General features: G+C 32.8%; 1 protein-coding gene across 13 annotated transcripts in view; it reads left to right on the forward strand.

The window, feature by feature from the left end:
• TBC1D5 (TBC1 domain family member 5) overlaps positions 1 to 8,403 on the forward strand; it is a 431,389-nt gene that overhangs the window by 86,537 nt on the left and 336,449 nt on the right. The gene's annotated exons all lie outside the window — the stretch shown is intronic.

An 8,403-nucleotide genomic window follows, 5' to 3' on the forward strand; every position in this document is an offset into this window, starting at 1 on the left:
CAATGTTTCTATCTTTCTCACTCTCTAAATAAAAAATATATTTGAAAAAAGTGATAGTGGGCATCTGTGTCTTATTCTTATTTATTTATTTATTTATTTAAATATATCTTTATTGATTTCAGAGAAGAAGGGAGAGGGAGAGAGAGATAGGAATATCAATGATGAGAGAGAATCATTGATCAGCTGCCTCCTGTACAGGCTGCCGGGGTCGAGCCCGAAACCCAGGCATGTGCCCTTGGCTGGAATTGAACCTGGGACCCTTCAGTCCGCAGACTGACACTCTTATCCACTGAGCCAAACCAGGTAGGGCTCTTATTCTTTTTTGAAAAGGGAATGTCTCTGATGTATCACTATTATGAATTCTATTTCTTAGAGATTTTGGAAAGTTTTCTTTCATTCACTTCATCACTTTAAGGCAGTTTTTTTAGTGGCTTAAGTTTTTTAATAGTTAAAATTAATTAAAAAGTCACAAATTGTGTTGATATTATAAAAAAATTTTTCTGCATCTTATGAAATGATGTGATAGCTTTGCTACTAAGAGGTTGGTTGCATAATATGCAGGATTTTAATAACACAAAACCTTCAGTAAACAAAAAGATTGTTAGTTGTTCTCTGGGAAATGAGCAGTCATTTTTCTTCTTGATTACTGTAAGCCCCGTTTTGAATCTTATGGGCTGTGGTACTGATTGCAGCTCTTCAGAAGTCAAGTCAGTAGGAACGAAACGGGGGATCAATAAGGTCAGCTATGAATTTGCAAATGTACTCTAGTTTTTTTTATTTTTCCTTTAAGCTCAAACTTGGTTTCTTTTTCTTCATAAACTTGGGTAACTGCAGGTTTCAGGTATAAAAAATAAAACATTTATAGTTAGATGCAGGTACATTAAGTTATTAATTAGAATGAGTACAGAAAGATGGATAATGTGGATTAAAATTTACATGGAGTTCCAAGTAAAAGTATCCCTCATGTTTGAGGGAGGCTACAAGGCACTATAGGTCAATACGTAAAACTTTAAATTGGACTAAGTCTGTATTTCATTTTTATTCACTACCATATGTGGAATTTTTTTATAGTGCAACACTAGATGTTATTGAGAAAATATTTTAAATTGTAGTTTGTATTAATGGTTTGTAATTACCTCAGTCTAATGATAATTTTTTAACTTCTTGCAAATAATGAAGGTTTAAAAATTATTACTTTAATAAATAATTACCTGACTCTTTAGATCGCTTTTCTTCTCTGAAATATTACTTGTATATTACTTCCCAAAAAGATGTTCTGGAAAATGCCTGATTTAATTTTAATAGCAATAGCAGCTTTTACATGGTTAATCATTTTCTTCAGTAAAATTGAATTAACTGTTGGAGGGGAATTTGATTAAGATATTTCTTTTTAGTTTTTCCCTCTTTCTTATTATGTCCTGCATCATAGCCAGAGTAGGGATTAGCTGTCCTTCCTGAAGCTATGGGTGTGTATCAAGAATTTTTGGGGGGGCAGTGTTATGATTTACTAGTTTTGGTTTATTTTTGGTTGTTGTTTTTTTTTAGTATAGAAATAATCTGTTTATCAAAGTGTGCTTTGATTTTAACAAAAAGAGCATACACCACAGTGGTTTTTATTTTGAATTCAGTTATTTTTTAAATTCTCATAGTTTAGTATAGAAATAATCTGTTTATCAAAGTGTATGCTTTGATTTTAACAAAAATATTTTTAAAATGTCTGATGGGAACCTTATCAAAGTTTATTGTTTTATAAAGTGCATTATTTGACTTTGGTGAAGAATAGCCTGTCATTTAAGTATATTAAATTAAACATTTCTTATGCCAATGATTTTTATTTCAAAAAATTATTATTAAAATTTCTATATAAATTAATAATTAATGATTTTCCTTTTAAATAAGAATGTATCAGTTCTTTATTTTGCTTTAGCATTAATGATTAATTCTTATGTTCTATATATAACTGTAAAGATATTAGTAAAATAATAGAATAAAAATACTTGATGAAAATTCCACTGACCCTACTGTGGGAGAGGCAGGAAGGAGGGCAGTAGGGTAGTGATGGAATAAAATATCTCTTTTTGTTGTGTTCTAGTCTAGCGATTTTCAACCTTTTTCATCTCATGGCACACATGAACTAATTACTAAAATTCTGTGGCATACCAAAAAATATATTTTTGCCTATCTGACCAAAAAAAGTCATAATTTTGATTCATTCACACCAGATGGCTATTGTTGTGATGGCTATTGTCATTTTTTTATTAGACAATCTAAGAGAAAGGTCAAATCCCCTGAATGAACAGTTAGGTATTGCATGTTTTAAAAATTCTAGACCATTGTGCCTGCCAAGGCACATGGGTTGAAAATCATTATTCTAGACCAGTGATGGCGAACCTATGACACGCGTGTCAAAGGTGACACGCGAACTCATTTTCTTGGTTGATTTTTCTTTATTAAATGGCATTTAAATATATAAAATACATATCAAAAATATAAGTCTTTGTTTTACTATGGTTGCAGATATCAAAAAATTTCTATATGTGACACAGCACCAGAGTTAAGTTAGGGTTTTTCAAAATGCCGACATGCCAAGCTCAAAAGGTTCGCCATCACTGTTCTAGACTATCACAGTTTAGAAGATGGAGCCTAGCAAGATACCTTTGCCTAGAACTACAGAGCAGGCTCATATGATTTATCCTTTTTTTAGAGTATAATACAGTAGTCAATAACTTGGTGAGTGATCTTTTGAGAAAAAGTCTATTCAGTATCATGAAAACCTTTAATTATAAATTATTGGATGTTAACAAAGCCCTTTTTCCCCCTTAACTCATAGTAACCTCACAAGATTTGTCTGTTGCAGTTAAGCATCTCTCTCTATATAAAAGGCCAATATGCAAAGTGTCCCCTCGGGAATTCAATCGCTCGCTATGATGTGCGCTGACCACCAGGGGGTGCCGCAGAACAAAGGAGGGCCTCAGCCAGCAGCCGGGCACCAGGGAAGGAAGGTCCTAGCTGGCAGCCAGAAGGCCCCGATTGTCCCTGATCACTGGCCACGCCTAGGGACCCCATCTGTGCACGAATTTTGTGCACTGGGCCTCTAGTGTTAATATATGCATGTTAGTATATACTGTTATACTTCCCCAAAATGAAGTATACTTTCCTGATCTTTAATCACAGAAGTTGATAAAATGAACCTCTGCATATGAGGAACTTTATTTTCCTACATAATCAAATTTTTTTACAGGATTAAAATGGTACTTTAAGTTCTAAAAATCAGAAGAGTTGAGCAGATTCTAGTTGCTAAAAATGCTAGGTAACTAGACAATCTTAGTACATGTAAGTTCAGTACATTACTTATAATTGAGTTCAAAATATCCAGTTAATGTGCCTAGGACTCATTCATGCAAAGACACCCTGATATTGTTAATTATGGGGATCTGGGAAGGCTGGCACATTTAGAAGTGCAGCTCTACTGCTCCATAGAGAGGTTTTTGTTTAAGAAAGAAGATTATCCCAGAAGACAACTTTACTAATCTAAAGATGATTGTTTTGGGCATGTGGAAGCCTGAGGCTAAGTTGAACTTAAAATATCATGGCTCCTAGCAAAGTAATAGAATATTGTTACGTGAAGGTTTTTCTAAGTATGAAATCTTGGTTAAATAACATTCATAGTAGACTGAGCTACCACGGGTCAAAATAATCATAGTTAAAAGAACATACACCACAGTGGTTTCTATTTTGAATTCAGTTATTTTTTAAATTCTCATAAGGTACTCCAGTGAGATGGAGATATATAAATCACTTTAATTCACCAGGGCCAAGGATCATTTCTTAAAAGACTTTGTGAGCTTTGTTTTCTGGTCAACATTTTTCCTTCATTGTAAGAGGTAAAAATGGTGGCTTAGTCTGAAACTCAGTGCCCATTTGAAACATGTTTTGACTGAGGAACTCAACCCTTCATTGTAAGAGGTAAAAATGGTGGCTTCGTCTGAAACTCAGTGCCCCATTTGAAACATGTTTTGACTGAGGAACTCAGTTAAGTGTAGACAAGTTCTTTGTAGTGAAAATATGGAATTGCCTTCAGGATGTACTTTAATCAGCTCTTTGGAACTCTTTCCAGTTGGTTATGTCAACTCTGGGAATGAGGTAGAGAGAAGCCATGGATCTGAATTTTTAGATTTGCTCTCAATTATTCTTAGTATGGTAATTTTATATTTGGAGATTTCCCCTGGGATTTATTTATATTCATTGCACATCTATACACATTGAAGCACAGGACATATTTTGACTTGTCTAGCTAACTTGCACACTGGCTTTAGGAATATTTGAGAAGGAATGCCATTGAAAAAGCCTGATTGTCCGACTGTACATACCAGCATATGTATGTATGGTCTGTCAAGGATAATATATTGAAAACTATCTAGGAATTACTAATTTAGAAATTTTAATCCAAACTTAATGTCTATCATATTGACTGAAGTGCAGAGCTCGGCTAAGTACATTTTCAGAGGAAGCTTTCTTATAGTACTGAATACAATATATAATGTATTTCAGAATGAAAATTAGTGAAAAGAAATCAGTGTCTAAGCTCCATCAATCACAGATTTCAGTATCATTAGTCCATTGGTTTATGGTTAAAGGACACAAACTTCACTTTAAAAAAATTTTATTGATTTTTTTACACAGTGGAAGGGAGAGGGATAGAGAGTTAGAAACATTGATGAGGGAGAAACATCGATCAGCTGCCTCCTGCACACTCCCCCTTGGGGATGTGCCCACAACCAAGGTACATGCCCTTGACTGGAATCGAACCTGGGACCCTTGAGTCCACAGGCCGATGCTCTATCCACTGAGCCAAACTGGTCAGGGCCACAAACTTCACTTTTGATTTGTAGGTTTTCAGATACTCCAGTGAGATGGAGATATATAAATCACTTTAATTCACCAGGGCCAAGGATCATTTCTTAAATGACTTTGGGTGTTATTCATTCATTCATTTATTTTTAATGTCCTAAGAATAGGTGCCTTATTTGGGCTTCTGGCCTTTGAGGGTAATAACCAATTGCCTCAGAGTTCTGTTGAATTTCTAGTATGCAAAAACAAAACAAAACAAAAAAGCAAAAAAACATTATTTTTAAAAACCAATAATACCAGAAGTTTTGGTAATAAAACCAAAAGTTTTGATAATAAAACCAAAAGTTTTGGTATGCTATATCATATTTATGATTTTCTTTTCATTTTACCAATTTATAGTCTTTTAACCTCAGAGAGCATTTTTCTTAAGAGTCTTTGAATATACTTGATTTTATACATTTTATTGCAATATGAAACCAGAGTAATAATTTTCCTTGGAATCTTTAAATATTTTAAAAGTGTTTTTGAAGAATACATTTTAAAAGTTACTGTTATGAGTGGCAAAAGAATGACATTAGTAATGTAAATTAATTCACTGCTATTTTATTGAGTTAGTAGACTGAAAGCACTGACACATGTATAATCTTCCTGTATTTATTTTGCTGGAGTGTTAGTTTGTTGCTTTTTGTTGTTGTTTTGTTTAACCCATCTTTCACTCTCCTCCTTTTAGCTTATTATCTGTATCTGTGGGTCCATTTCTGTTTTGTTTATTCTTACTTTAAATTCCACATATATGTGAAAGCATGAGGTATTTGTCTTTGTCTGATTTATATCATTTAATATAATAGTGCTCTGTAGGCTCATCTATTCATCTATCCATGGACACCTAGGTTGCTTCCATATCTTGGCTATTGTAAATAATGCTACAATGAACATAGGGGGGCATATATCTTTTCTAATTAGTGATTTTTTTTCTTTGTATAGATAACCCAAAGCGGAATTGCTGGGTCATTTGGCAGCTCTACTTTTAATTTTTTGAGAAATCTTTTTCTTATTCTCCATAATGGCTGTACCAATTTCCAATCTCACCAACAGTGGTTCAGTTTTCTCCACATCCTCACCAGCACTGATTTGCTCTATTTTTTTAAAATGCTAGCCATCTGACAAGTGGGAGGTGATATCTCATTTCTGTTTTGATTTGCATTTTCCTGATGATTAGTGATGTTGAGCATTTTTAAATATGTTTGTTGCCATATGTATGTCCTCTTTGGAGAAATGTCTATTCAGGTCCTCTTCTCATTTTTTAATTGGATAGTTTTTATTGTTGTTTTTGGTTTTTTTGTTTGTTTTTCTTGGTGTTAATGGAGTATTAGTACCAAACCTACTAAATATGTAGCATAATGCAAACTTTTGTATTCAGCTGGATTATATATATGTAATTCAGAGTGAGATATTACATGAATCATACCTTTCTGATCTCATATTCAACAGTATTTCTTTAGGTCTGTGCAGATCTCTGGACTAAATCAGCCTCCTGTTATAAAATCTCATGGTTCCCCACTGTCTATATTTTTAATAGCATTTATCTCTGCTTACAATTATGTATTTGTATGGTTATTGGGTACTGCTGTCTGTTTCTCCAAATAAAATGTAAGCTAGGCTGAGACCATTTCAATGTCTATAAACAGCCCTGACAATGGAAGAGAAATATTAAATGACTGACTGAAGTACATAACTAGTGATTAATTCTAAAGTGAGGTAAGTACACATGGAGTTACAGTGGTGGCATTTTAAGCATTGTTACTTGGCAATATTTTAGTTATTGTAGCATTGGCTTTAATCAGTCTCTAATTTTACTTTTTCTATTAAATCTAAGTATAAGTAGTATTTTGAGTTTTGAATCGCCCAGTTCAGATTAAGAGCTGCCAGAAGTTGATTGTACTTGATTGAGCTTTAGAATGAAAACTTTCCCCTTTCCTCCCATGTGCAGAATATTTTAAGTTTACAGTTCAAAAAAGAAATAGTTGGTTACATATTTCTTGATGTTTACTATATGAAGAGTGTTCATTTATGTTAGTTGCCTACAGCATTAAGATTTTGAAACACAAAACTTACGAAGTCAAAAAATCATAGTGGTTATAATGGGTTTCTCAGCTCTTATAAAAGTAAAAGAGAAATCAAGAAGATTAATATAAATAGTTGGAATTATGAATTATGTTTTTGTGGTGTGTTTTTGGTATTTGGGCCTTAATTTACTGCATGCTTTGTTGGCATATTGAAATGTTCTTATGAAAACCTGTAAAATTTTAGTATTTTTTTTGAAAATTGGTTTATTTCTTTGTTTACATTTAAAAATTAGTGCTTCCAATAAGGTTTGCTTTCCATCTATCCTGAATTCTTCCTAGGAGTACACAACTTCAAAAGTAAAGAGGCACAGTCAGCAGAAAAAAAGAGGTGGCCTGAGCATTTATGCATTAAATATGCATGTTAATTAAGAAAGAAATTAGAAAAATATGAAAACAGATGTTACATAAATTATTGCAGTCCCAGAGCAGCAGTAACTTATACACTGACAATAATTTTTATATATGCATATGTATGTCTATTTCTAGATTTCTCAGTATTTATACAATTCCATAGAGAATAACTAGAAAAAGAACTGGTATATCCTTTCAGTGAGATTGTGGTAAACATTCCTTTTGCATGTGGATTGCTGAGGAAGACTACTGTACAGATAGTGTTCGTGTCTCCTGATTCTCCTGTAGTCTTTTTCCTCCCTTGTGATTTCTCTGATGGTATGTCAATGAGATCTTTTATTGGACATGTCCTTTCAGAACAAGAAAAATAAATTACAATCCTAACAGTGTAAGAAATGTAAAATTGACCTGGGTATAAAGTGTGTATTTAGAAACAAAACAAATTACAACTACTCAGGACACTGATTGTAGTGTCAATTTTTCTTTTGGCCACTGTCACACTTTCTGAAGAAATAGTCATTGTTCTCTGAATAGTATTGACACGATAGTACGACAGTATATATTGTGTTTTATAAGTACACATCAAATACACACGTGTTGGAATATTTAAAAGATACTTAATGTCTTTCACTTTTAAAGAGTAATCCATAGAATAAAAATGGTCTGTATTTTGACAAGGGAAAGATGAGAAACTAAGTTGCTAAACCACATTATTTTAGTGGTTTAGCAACTTTATTTCAACCATCCAGAAAAACCAAGTAAATATGTTGCTGTCCAAGGAGCTGCTGACAATATTTAGATATTTTCCATACATCTATATATATTTTTTCCATATTTGTTTTCAAATTTCCATTATTTTATGTGATTTTATTGCTTGATATTATTTTATTATGTAGTAATAGAGTAGTGTATTTGTTAGTTGAACATTTTTATGTCATTGCAATGAAATGAAGTTGTATGATTTGTGTTATAGTGGAGTATCATAATACCTTTTTAAATATCATAATACCTTTTATTTTAGGTATTATAAAACGATTCCCTTCCTTCCAGGAGCTAAAATAGAAAATGGAAAGAG

Source organism: Myotis davidii, unplaced genomic scaffold, assembly GCF_000327345.1.
Source record: "Myotis davidii unplaced genomic scaffold, ASM32734v1 scaffold962, whole genome shotgun sequence".
In the NCBI taxonomy this organism is placed as follows: domain Eukaryota; kingdom Metazoa; phylum Chordata; class Mammalia; order Chiroptera; family Vespertilionidae; genus Myotis; species Myotis davidii.